This window comes from Saimiri boliviensis, chromosome 15 (genome assembly GCF_048565385.1).
Source record: "Saimiri boliviensis isolate mSaiBol1 chromosome 15, mSaiBol1.pri, whole genome shotgun sequence".
Classification (NCBI taxonomy): Eukaryota; Metazoa; Chordata; class Mammalia; order Primates; family Cebidae; genus Saimiri; species Saimiri boliviensis.
The window spans coordinates 38539763-38554231 of record NC_133463.1 but is presented as its reverse complement, the minus strand read 5'-3'; positions in this window follow the sequence as shown (position 1 = coordinate 38554231).

The window sequence follows — 14469 nt, the reverse complement described above, 5'->3', positions numbered from 1 at the left end:
ACACATCTATAGACAATAATTATTTTGCATCACTATGAATTATCTACAATTTACAGAGTTGAAAATACTTCTGGAATACTATAATGTTGGAGGCTACACAAAAATACATAGTTTTCCATGGACCACAGACGTTCCCCTACAGATCTTTAAATTGTTTCTAGTTTTTGTTATTATAAATAATCTCCAGTAAATAGTTTATATATATATATATATATATATATAGTGCACATATTTATTAATTATAAAATAAAAATTCTGTTTCTTGAATTACAGATACATGCTACCAAATGACCCCCAACAAGGTTATAAATCAACTCCCAAAATTAAGGCTGTAAGTGCCTATTTTTATACACATATAAAGACAGTAGATACTAGATTCTGACTTTTTAATCTCCAAATTTTTATTTCACTTCAACAATGATGAAAGATGCATTTTATGCATCAGAGCAAAATTAAAGTTGCAACATTTTGCAAGCTGAAAGCTTAAAAAACATTGCCTTGGGTAAAAGGACTTCTAAATATTTGAAGTCATTCAATGAATTTATCATAGAACCATGTTCTTTGAGGAGATAATAAAAGGGCAGTTGGTCCATTTTATTATCTCTTTGACAAGAAAGATTACATGTAAGTTACCCATAAACATCCACACATGCTCTTGTTCATTATTCCTACCAATCCACACACATACAAATATACATGAAGATTCAGGAAATAATAAAGAGGAAAGAAAATCATTGTTATATGAATAAATTAGATGAATACTGTCTGTACAAATAAGAATGTCTTATGGGACTTAAAATATACATTGAGTAATTAATACACAGTAAAAATCATAATTTGAGGGTTTAAAAAAGTTAAAATGCTTTAAGGTCTTTGCATAACCAAAAATCTCCAAAAGAATATTCCAAGCATTGTTGAAATACTATGTGTATTCAGTTGAATTGAATCCTCCAAAAAGATATGTTCAAACCCTAACAGCTAGTACCTGTGACTGTGACTGCATTTGGAAATAGGGTATTTACAAATGTAACCAAGTTAAAAAGAAGTCATATTAGTTTAAGGTAGGACCCAATCTAATGACCAATATCCTTTAAAGAATAGAGAAATTTGGATGCAGAGACATATAAGAATGCCATATGATGATTGAGGCAGACAGAGGAGTGTGATACATCTATGAGCAAAGGAATACGAAGGATTACTTGCAACCACCAATAGCTTGGAGAAGCGTGGAACGTATTCTCCCTTAGAACACCAAAAAGGAACCAAATTTGCTGACACTTTGATTTTGGATTTCTAACTTCTGGAATTGTGGGTAAATAATTTTTATTGTTTTAAGCTCCTCAGTTTGTGGTACTTTGTTATGGCAGCCTAGGAAACAAACTAATAGGCAATATTGCCAAAAAAGTTTCCTGACATCCAATCTCAAGATCTCATATTTAATTTTCAGCAAAATTGTACTAAACAATTTTTACATACTTTAAAACTGAGCAAATTTATTCTTTTTTTTACAAAAATGCCCATTGTGACTTTTCATAGATACTCTGAAAGAATTTGTTTTATCTTAGCTCCTTTAAGTTTTTCTCATTTAGATATATCAGATAATCCAGATTTCAGAGTATGTTTGTGCATATGTGTTGTATATTATGTAGCTAAGTCCAGTTTAATCAGTAGAGCCAATCACAAGCTACATTCTTCTAATATTTCCTTTAATTTTATTACTCCATTACTGGCCTCCAAATCCTATTAATATGTTTTCTTAAGATATAGACTCCATAGTCCACAAAGGAAAATAATTGTCATAAATCAGGAAGAATTCATCAAGTTCAGGTTTCATTTATGTCAACATCACTTCCACTCTTGATCCCAATTCATTTCTCATCAGCCAAACTTTGTAGATTTTAGACATCAGCATTAAGTTCAGAGTACAGGTGACAAAGGGTCTTCCACAATCAATTATACAGTTTGAAATAATTTCCTGGTTTGGTCTGACTGAATATACTGCTGACCTTCAGATCCATAACAGAAGAACCATTTGTTTAACCAAGATTTTGTCAGACAAGATGAAGGAATTAGCTGGAAGTCAAGAACCTGACTTCTTTACTTATTAAGATTAGCAATACAAATATACAGTAGCCCAGTAAATCCACATATCACTTACAAGACTCTGTTAAGAAAATCTATAGAAAACCAAGAAAGAATATAGGACACATATAACAATATATTTTATTTGGTCCTTCATATGACATTTGTGCTGCATCATGTTTAAGGTTTTCTATAAAAACACATTTTAATCTCTTTGCAGTAGAAATAAAAAAAAAACATGACACTATTCGAAAAAATAAATTGACACTGAGATTTGGCATATTTAGTCAGTTTTTACTTCAATGCTTAGAAAGAATGGTGTTAATCTCTCTTTTCTTGTCACTGCATGCTATATAAGGAACAGCAAATTGCTTGTATAAAGTTCAAACTAAATATAAAATCGTTTTGTTCAGAATATGCCTTTACTCAGTGGTTAGATGGCATTTTCTAAATGAGCCCTCTAAACAGCATTGAAGAAATTTTCTCTAAAAGAACATTTTCTACCACTTGAAAGGTCATTTTATCTTGTGAATTTTTCTGTCATGCTTGTGAGTGCACTATCTACCTGCCCTAGGGCTTTTTGGCCTCCACCAAAAATAATTGGGCGAATTTAATTTCTTGGTCATAACTCACATGTGCTACTCTCCCTAAGTGACACCGTTAATGTCAGGTCATTTTATGTGGAAAGTGAGTTAAAAATTTGTATATGAAATTGCTGGAAGAGCACTTTTGATCTCTACTTTCCATTCAATATTCTTCTATAGTCTTCTTTTATAAGCAAGAGTAATAAAGCAATGATTAAGAGGGCATGAAAAACACAAGAAACCAAAATGGCAGTAAGCCTTTTAAGCAATGGTTCTCAACTCTTGCTGCATATCAGAATCACCTGGGGCATGTTGAAAAATATTAATGCCTGTGTCTCACTCCTAGACATTTTGATTTATTTAGTCTCGGGTGGGACCCAGGCAGTGGTATACTTAAAATCTCCATAGTAAATCTAAAATGCAACCAGGTTTGATACTTACCTTCTGTACTAGAAAAGTTATCCTCCATTTTTTCCTTGATCACTGAGATCTTTGAGAATTTGTTGAAAGCTATCCTTCAATATCCTCCCAAGTCATACCTTAAAGCCAGGGAGACTATGGATCTCTCCCCCTCTTAAACTGTATCCAATGATGCTTTTAAAAGAATTTGGCATATGCCCAAGTCTCCCAGTGAGAATCTATATTTTAGTGGACAAATAAAATGATAACAATATATTATAGCAGTCTGGATCCAATCAGCTCTAGAACTGTTCAGTGATTTAAATAGGGGAAGGTTAATATGAATAATAACTAAAGTGATAAAAGAGTAACTGGAGAGATAATGAAACTCTGCATGGTATCCTAGGGCTGAGAGATAGTACATAAGGAAGGATGAACGTGGAAAGAGGATCCCTCCTTAAGACTAGGGTACAGACCTCAAGGATAATGTCGAACCCATTGGATAGCAGCAGTTCACTAGTTTGCCAGATGATATGGTTTGGATTTGTGTCCCCAGCCAAATCTTATGTTGAATTTTAATTCCCAGTGTTGAAGGAGAGGTCTGGTAGGAGATGACTGGATCATGGGGGTAAGGATGAACTTCCCGCTTGCTGTTCTCATGATAGCGAGTAAGTTCTCACAAGATCTGGTTGTTTAAGAGTGTGTGACGCCTCCCCTTTTGCTCTCTTTATCCTTCTCCAGCCACATAAGATGTGCCTGCTTCCCCTTCACCTATCACCATAATTGTAAGTTTCCCGAAGCCTCATCAGCCATGTTTCCTGTATAGCCTGCAGAACTGTGAATCAATTAAACTTCTTTTCTTTATACATTATCCAGTTTCAGGTAATTTTTTATAGCAATGTGAGAACAGACTAATACACTAATGTACAGCTGATCTGTGGTTAAGGGACAGAAAGCAAGCAACCCTCCAGGAAGCAGGAAGGATAGATGAGTCACAGCTGTGATTGAAGTGTCACTGAATAACAGGAGTGGAGGCTCCATCATGGCTGGAAACCTACAGCACAGGATGTCCATATGGGGAGGGCTGAAAAGGGAGATCCCTAAGATAATCTGAGGCTGCAAGGTCAATGTGTATTCTGGGCATGTGGCTAAGGCAGAATTCCACTAGATGTCCCCACACCCATACCACCAACCAACAGTATTGCATCAAGATACCACAGGCAAAGCCTTTTTTCATCCAATGTCCCTCCAGCACCTTTTCCTAAGAAAGCTTAACATTCTGCTTACTTTTAAGAAGAAATGTGTAAAGGAATTACACAATCTATTATGACCAAGAAGGCCTTAACATTCCCCTCAGTTTGATTAAACTTTCCATAGATTTCTTCTAGACTCTAGATAGCTGACTTTCCTCTTGTTAGAGCCTTTCCTTTAGAAAACTTGCCATTGTAAATTCTTTTTCTGCTCCTTTGAGATGTAAAATATTCTCTGGGCTCTTGCCAGTTTCACAACACAGGACTCTTTCTCAGGGACTTGGGTGCCATTCCTTTGATATGTACTCATCAGGAGAAATAGCACAGCACCCATAATTCTCAGTCCTTATGGGCAGGGAGGGTTCTAACTTCTGTTAGTGCTGTAAGTGTAAATTAGCATACATGTGTGGTGTAATCATATTGACAACTTTCCCCCTAACTTTTCCTCCAGTACTTTTCCACTAGCTCATTCCAGCACTTAAACTCTCCCAGTTTTTGTGTCTACAGAGTTCAATTTCTATATCGATAGCAATATTCTTGAATAAAGTCTTCTTTGCCTGCTTAACATGTCCTGCTTAAAATTTTTTGAGAATTATTGCAGAGTATATATTAAAACACAAATTTGAACCTCAGAGGCAATAAACTGAAAAGTGATACAAATACTTTCTTTGCGTTTATTTAAAACACGTGATTCAAAACTGACCATTTTCATCATTTATTAAATGTACTGAGCTGTAGTGTTTAAAGAAATATTTCCAAAGTGGCTTTGATTATTTAAAAGCATAGAAGAAAAAGAGAAATTGACACCAATATAATAAACACTAAAGAAAATTAGGAAGGATATAAAGTTTTGCAGTTTTGTTCCTTCTCCATTTTGACATTTCTTCTGTTACAGTCTGAACGTTTGTGCCCTTAGAATTCATATGTTAAAATCCTAATCCTCAAGATGATGATATTAGGAAGCAGGGCCTTTGGAGAGGTGGTTATGTCTTACCACAAAGCCCTCATGAATGAGATCACAGCCCTATAAAAGAGGTCTCAGACAGAGCTGGCATGCCCTTTCCACTATGTGAGTACTGAGTGAGGTGTCATTTATGAAAAAGAGGGCCTTCACCAGAAACTAAATCTGTTGACACCTTGATCTTTGACTTTCTGGCCTCCAAAAATGTGATAAATACATTTCTGTTGTTTATAAGCCACCCAAAATGTGGTATTTGTAATAGCAGCCAGAGTGGACTAAGATGTTTCCTTACTAAAAGTTTTTTCTTTTTTTTTCTTACTGCAAAATTTTTTTTTATTCTGTCAGTTTTTGTAGTTTCCCTCTTGATTTTTCTTTCACTTTTTTTCTTTTCTTTGCTCTCAGTCAAATCCTATCTGCTCCATGTGCCATTCTATCAGGACCTCACTAATTGGATATGCTATTTTTACCCAGGTGTTAATAGCTAAAATAATTATTTTCCTATTGGCATAAAAATTTTAATTTGGTGAATTGCCTTAATGCAAAAAAATGACTATAATGGACATTTCAGACACTAATAAATGTGGTATTTAAGGGCAAGGAAACATATTCAACAGTTTTAGAATAAAATCATTAACTGCATGCTTTCTTAAGGGGTTCCCAAGCATTAAGTTCTAAACCAAGCTTAAAGATGAAAAGAGAAATAATGAAGTCTCACTTCCTACATGGCTATAAAATTTACCTCTTACTAAATCTTTCTTCTGGATTCCCTGGAGTTGTCAAAACAATTATGTGGGACCTCACATTATATAAAAAATACAGTATTTTATTTAAAAAGTATCATAAAAATATAATATTTTATTTATATTTATACATATTTTATATAATAATTATATGAGATTGACCCATAACATAAAAAATCATCAACCTACAACCTTATGGAGCTCCCTACACTGAAGCAAGGCATGTTTGTTTTAAAGCTAAGTGTGAGTAAATAATAGGATGTTCAAGTTGTGCCTGTGTTCAGGTGAGCTGAATGGAACCAATCCGAAATCTGACCAGCAGTGAAAATGTTCTCAGAATGTGCTGCAGCAGGCCTTTCAACTGTGACATAGAGATTATTAAACCTCTGTGTAACATCAGTAGCAAAATCCATACCAGACTAAAGATTAATCCAAAAGAACTCCCTTTATTTCACCCCAGCGAAATGCAACCTATAGTTGCTCTAGGTGGAGAGGTATGTGTTCTGCTAATTCTAAGAAAAATGACTCTACAGATTCCAATACAACCAGCACATATAATTTTTATTTTTTGATGACATTCAGACCAGATACAAGTAAGGAGTAATCCTTGAGGATAATCACTGCAATAAGGCCTCTTATCATCCATGTAAAGGAATTTCTAAATAAATGAATGAATGAATGAGGCATTTTATTTTAGCGAAAGCTGTAATGAAGAGTCATTTAAGAAGATCCCTCTGCATATCTTCAATATACCTTTACTTTAGGTTTAAGCAATCCCATATTATATAGGAAGATAGGTTTCTGGAAGTAATTTCTTTGTTTTCTGGAACTTGATCTCATGTTTTGAATACCCCAACTCTCTCACTTTCTTCAACATTCTCAACTTCCATAATAAGCAAAAGGCATCTTAATTAGAGACATCTGTTATTGTGAAAAATTACTTTGAAATGGGAAAAAGTACTACTGGAAGTCCTGTATAGCTCACTCTTTCAGGTTATCTCAAAATGTCATTGTTTTTGAGCTAATTTTCAACTCTGTAAGTCACAGAAAACTTATAACATAAATAAGTATCATCTTTAGAAATGCAAAACAATAATGTTTGAGGGAGTGCAACTGATGATTGCCTTTACCTGTAGATAGGCTAGATTTGCATCTGAATGTAAATTCATACCAATATTCTTTATTGTCTAAATATGTGTGGTCTTTAAATTCTACCTTCAAACAGTTTTACCTTCTTACTAGTTCTTTCATTAATAAATTAAATAAGACTTCTGACATATGTTAATTATATATATATATATATTAGATTATAACCTTTATTATTATTTGTATTATTTACCTGTGAATAAATTTATCTTTTAATATCCTCTTGCATTTTTCTACAGTCCACTCTCAAGTACTTTGGTGCTATTCATCCATTAAATTATTCACTCTGCTCCACCACCACCTTCCCAAAGTACCAAAAGGAGTACTGCTAAATTTCACCTCGGGAAGGAGATTGTGTGGTCACGAGGGTAAAGATGTCAGGTAAAATCTCTATGTGTCAAGGGGGAAAAAAAAAAAACCAGTTTGACCCCCTCAGGGTAGATTATTGAAAAGGAAATCAAGACTTCTCTGCCTTTAATTATATTACCAATGAGTCTTTTTTATTACCTTTATTTCAATTTTACCCTCTAAGAAGTAGAGAAAGAGGACATATTCTGATATATAAATCTGGCATGTAAGTTAAGGAGGTTGTCCAAGTCAATTAAGAATCAGAAGACATTTGTGATGGAGACAATCAGTTCTAAATTCAAGTTTGCAAGCTTTCATTTAAAACTTTATATAGGTGAAATTCAAGCTAATTTTCTAGAATAGCTCTTTGTTTCTAAGTTTGGGGTTCTATTATGCCTTCTTAAATTCATTTTTATTAAAGAAAAAGAATTGTGGTATATGTACCCTATAATTCTTAAATGTTTTGAAAATATATTTTGAAAATTAAATAAAAACATCTTTAAGGCTTAAAAACAGAATTTTTATTTGCATTCAATTTTTTTACAGCTTAATTGTAATGGAATTTATATTTAATAAAATTCACTCATGTAAAGTACATATTTTAGTGATTTTTAAAAATATGTCTATGGAGTATGTTCCAACCCTCACTATAACCTAATTTTATAATACCTGCATCACTATAAAAAGATAGGCAGTCATCTCCCATTTCCACCCATATGTCAACCCCAGGCAACTACGATCTACTTTCTCTAAAGGAAGGCTTATCTATTCTGAACATTTGTATAAATTAAGTTATAAAATATGCAGTGTTTTATGATTGGCTTCTTTCACTTAGCATGATGTTTTCCAAGTCCAACCATGTTATAGCATGTATCCGAATTTCATTCCTTTTTATGGCAAAATAATATTCCCTTGTATGGATGTACTATATTTTATTTATCTTTTTATTAGTTAATAGAACAAAGTTTTTGTATGAACATGTATTTTCCTCTCTCTTAACTCTATATAACTAGGAGTGGGATTTCTTGGTAATTCTGTTTAACATTTTGAGGAACTACAACAGTTTGCCAAAGTGACTAACAATTTTACACTCCCACCAGCAATGTATAAGGATGCTACATTCTCGTCAAAACATATTATTGTGTTATTTAATTATTATGGTAATTATACTGGACATGTAGTGCTATCTGATTGAGGTTTTTATTTTCATTTTTTAAATAATTAAGGATGGTGAATATCTTTTCTAGTGGTGATCATCAGTAAGCATCTCTGCTTACTGGCCTTTGGTGCTCTGATAAGAAAATGGCCATACAAAGACATAGATACTCAGGTAGAATCCATGATGACAAAGGGGGTGAACAGAAGCATGCAGTTGCAAGCCAATGAATTCCAAATATCGACAGAAAACCACAAAAAGCTAAGAAGAAGCAAAGAAGGATTCCTTAAAGAAAAAGCATGTCCCTGCTGACATCTTGATTTAGGACTTCTAACTTCCAGAATTGTGAGAGAATAAATTTATGTTGTTTTAAGCTGCTTTCAAGTTTGTGTCACTTTACTACAGCAGTGCTAGGAGACTTATACAGATTTTGGTACCTGAAGGTGAGGTGCTACGAAAAAGATACCTACAAATGTTAAGTTTTTTTCCACAATGTTGCAGTGAAATTAGGTAATAGGAAGAGGCTAGAGGAGTTTTAAGTCACATGGTAGATAAAGCTTATATTGCTTTGAAGAGACTATTGGCAAAAAATATGGATATTAAATGTGATTCTAGTGAGTGCTGAAGAAAAAAGGAAACTTTAGAGACAGTTATTATCATTTTAAAGAACAAATATATCAATAAGAGAATATTGCTACAAATATGAAAGTTACAGGGGCTTTTGATGGGGCATCAAGTGAAAATGAGGGACATGCTATTAGAAAATGGAGAAAGGAAAATACTTGTTATAAAATGACAGAGAACTTGGCTGAATTATCTTTGATTGCAGGGAGTGATAAACTAGAATATTTAGTTGAGATTTTTAAGCAAAGTGGAAGATAGAGCTAGGTTGTTCCTTGCCACTAACAAGAAAATGATAGAAAAGTAAGATTAATTAAATAATAAATTACTAAGCAAAAGGAACCAGAATATGAGTATTTTGAATACTCTCAAGTTATTTATATTGGAAAAAATAAGAAAGTATGCTATGGAGAGCTGCACAACCATTTGATAAAGAGATTAGGCATTTGACTTATGGATCCAATGAACCAGATTAGCAGAAATGTTACTTCCTTAAACTGCAACAGCTGAGTTAGGACCAAATAAAAGGAGACTATTTGACAAGACCCAACTGTGTACTGTCTATAAGAACCTTATTTATTTCACCTGTGAAGGCACACATAGCTGGAAAGTGAAGGAGCAAAAAAGATATTCCACACAACTGGAAGCCGAAAGTGTGCAGGATTTGCTATACTTATATCAGACAAAATAGATTTTAAGTCAAAAAACATAAAAAGAGACAATGAAGGTCATTATATAATGATAACATGATCAATTCAGTAAGAGGATATATATATGCACCCAACCTGGAGCACCCAAATATGTAGAGCAAATATTATTAGAGCTAAACAGAAAAATAGACCCCAATGCAATAACAGTTCATGACTTCAATGCCTCATGCACAGCATTGGACAGATTATCTAGGCAAAGAAACATCAGATTTCAACTACACTACAAACCAAATGTGTTTAACAGACATTTGGAGAACACTTCATCCAACAGCTACAGCATACACATTCTTTTTATCCGCACATGAGACAGTCTCCAGGATAGACAATATATGATGCTACAAAACAAGTCTTAAAAACTATTTTTAAAATATCAAAATTATGTAAAGACTGTACCACAAAAAAACTAGAAGCCAATAACAAGAGGAACTTGGGAAACTGTATAAATCCATCAAAATTAAATAACATTAAAATTAAATCCATCAAAATTAAATAACATTTTTCTGAATGACCATTGATTAAATGAAAAATTAAGAAAAAAAATTTAGAAACCAATAAAATGGAAAGACAACATATCTACAGGCCCAGCAAAACCAATGGGCCCAGCAAAATCCAGGCAAGGACACAACAAAAACAGAAAACTATCGGCTGAAATCCTTGATGAATATAGATGCGAAAATCCTCAATAAAATACTAGCAACCTCATGCAACAACATATTAAAAAGATAATGCATCATGATTAAGTGGGATTTATTTCAGGGATGCACGGATGATACAATATGAATAAGCTAATAAAAATAACAGATCACATCAACAGAATGAAGGACAAAGACATGATTATCTCAATAGATGCAGAAAGAGCATCTGGTTAAATTCAACATCTCTTCATAATGAAAATTCTCAACTAACTAGGTAAAGAAGGAATATGCATAAAAACATATATAACAAACCCACAACTAACATCAGACTGAATGGGAAAAAAATTGAAAACCTTTCCTCTAAGATAGAGACCAAAACAAGGATGCTGACTTTTGCCACCTTTATTCAACATAATATTGGTAATCTTAGGTAGAGCAATTAGGCAAAAGAAAGAAATAAACATGGATAATCCCAAGGGACTTTATGTTAGGAAAAATAAGCCAAGCCCAGAAAGACAAATACCCTATGTAGTCTCTCATGTGTGGGAGCTGAAAAAAGTTGGTCTCAAGGAGACGGAGGTTGGAAAGACAGTTGTTTGAGCTAGAGAGAATAGGGGAAATATGAGATAAGGAGAAGTTAGTTAATGGGCACAGAAATAGGATAGGATGGAAGGAATATGTTCTAGCATTTAATAGTACAATAGGATAAATGTAGCTATCAATAGTGTATTATATATTTAAAAATAGCAAAAAATGAATATTTGGGATATTCTCAACAGAAAGAAATAATAAATGTTTGAGGTAATGAATATCCCAATTTCTCTGATTTTATCATTACATATTATATGCATGTATCAAAGATCACATGCACCCATAAATAAACACAATTATTATATATCAATAAAAAGGAAACATATACATAGGATTACCATTTGATCCAGCAATTCCAATTCTGCATACATACCCAGGAGAACTGACAGCAGGATCTCAAAAAGATATTTGTATATTTCTATTCAGAGCATCATTATTCACAATTGCTAAAATGTGGAAGCAATCGAAGCGTCCATCAGATAAATGGGTAAGCAAAATGTGTTATATATATAAAATGGAATGTTATTCAGCTTTAAAAAAAAAAAAAAGAAAGAAATTTTGACACATGCTGAAACATGGATAAATCTTGAGGACATTATGTTAAGTGAAATAATCCTGTTACAAAAACACAAATACTATATTATTCCACTTTAAATGAGGTATCTAGAGTGGTCAAAACAATGGAGACAGTAGAATGGTGGTTGTCAGGGCTTGAGAGAGGGACGATTGGAGGCTCAGTACTTAAGTACAGAGGTTCAGTTTGTAAGATGAAAAGCATTATGGAGATGGATGGTGTCAATGGTTGTACAATAGGAAGATACTTCACACCACTGAACTGTACATTTAAAAATAATTAAGATGATACATTTTATGTTATGTGTATTTTACCACAATTAAAAAATAGGAAACAACTTTTTAAAGAAAGGAGGAAGAGGAAGGAGGAGGAGGAGGAGAAGGAGGAAAAGAAGGGCAGACTTCTGTGTCATCTGGTATTTTACAAGCAGGAAATGCGCCAACAGAATGACTTAGCTCTGAACAAGTGTTATCCTCCAAGAAAAAGAATGAATGTGCCAGGAGGATTATTGTTTTCACCACAGGCCCAGAAAGCACAAACTCAGGGATCAGGGCTGCCATGTCTTTGGTCCCGGAGGCTGGGCTCATCTCCTCCTTCCAGAGGGCAGGTTCACCGTCCAGGACTAAATGCAGGGGCTGTCTCCCAGTGGACTCAGAAGATACAGCATCAGTCACAAATTATTCTCAAACCTTGAAATCTCCTGGAATTTTCCCTGTTTTGTTACATTTGAGACTTGCTTGGGACTCATCACTCCTCTGTTCCTTGCTATTTCAAATGGGAATGTCTGTCCTACACCTGTTCCACCATCATATTTTGGAAGCAGATAATTTGTCAGGTTTCACAGGTTCACAAAGTAGAGAGAAATTTTGCCACAGAACAAATCATACCACAAGTCTCACTTATATTTGATTTAGGTAACAGATGAGATTTTGAACTTAGAGTTGATGATAGAATGAAGCTCATAATACAAAACTAAAACACAAAATGGAAAAACATTTCTCAGAAATTCCATTATCTTACAAAGTCATAAAGAATATAAGATCAATTTCTTCAAAATGACAAAAAATAAAGTGACATAAAAAGGTAATAAGTCAATCATAATAACAAAAATACCTTATATGACTACAATAAAACAAAATTCATGACTAAATTTTTAAAACAAATAAAACATACCTTTCAAACTTTAAAATATACATTCCTATATATGCATAAGTGACAAAGAATTTATAATAACATTTGAGAAAAAATATTTATATAAACAATAATTTAAATACCACATAGCAAAATCCATGGGATGAAACAAAAGCAGCATTTGAAGGGACATGCTTATTTTGGACAAGAATTAACCAAATAATAAACTGTTAAGCATTCTAACTTACAACTTAGAGAACAGTAATAATAATTGTCTATATATTTGAGATAAGTCTCTCAATAAGTATGGCAAAAAAAATAAATACAAATCTAAAATGAATGGAAAGATAAAAGAGACACTGCTTACAACATTATTTTTATTGTGTATTTACACCCCCATAATCTAAAACATCTTATATTTTAGAAAGGTCAATATTTAACAAATATTTGTGCTTACATTTATCTAGGTATTAGCAATACCTAGATATAATGTATCCATTAAAAATGTACTATCTATAATATATCAAAATTTAAAAGCACATAGTATTTCATTTTCTAAAAAGGGGTGTCTAAGGCTTTAAATCAAAATATAAAATTTATTTGAAAAACACTAAAGAAGGTCTACATAAGCCATATTCAGAATAAAATGACAAAAGAGGCCAATTTTTCCAAATTAATTTTGGAATTTAATGAAATTCTAATCATCTCAAAAGGTTGGTGGTTTTTAGTGAATCAGTATTTGATGTGATGCTGACGTAACATAGTCTAAATGGAAAATACACGAATATGGAATCACAGATCATGAACTACTAAAAGTAAGTCACCTATTAAAGACAAATATGAAAAAGAGTAGTTACACAAACTTAAAAAGAAAACATGAGAAAATAACTATCTTTTTTTGTATGGGAAAGATTTCTTAAACAAAACATTTAAAAACTCAATTCCATAGGAATGAGTTGATAAAATACACAGTACTCAAATTAAAATCTTCCATACAGCAACAGACATCTATATAAAAAAAAAAAGAGACAAGCTACATAATGGAAGATGATATCTGTCATGAACATACTAACATGGGATTAAGTATCCATAAAATATTTTAAGAAGAAACTTTCACAAAGGACAAAAATAAATAAGAAAGATGAACAATGGAAAAACAAAATGGGTAATGGAAATGGGAAAGTGTTATAGGAAAAGAAACATTGTATCCTTTCCTATGGAAAAGATGTTTGGCCTCCTAATATTTTGGGAAACGCAGTCACAAGACACAGAGAAATGTCATTTCTCACACATAGATTGGCCAATGATATAAAAAGTCTGATGACAGAAAAGTATTCCTAACAGTAATAGTAATGCTCAAATAAATAAATAAATATTGGTATACATGATAAAATTGCATGATATAGGGTAATAAAAATATATGAACTAGAGCTATATGTGATCACATAAATAATCTTACAAATTTATCTTTGAGGAATATTAGCAACTTATAAAATGGATACAGAGTATGCCACTTTATATAAGACGAACATATATAAGAT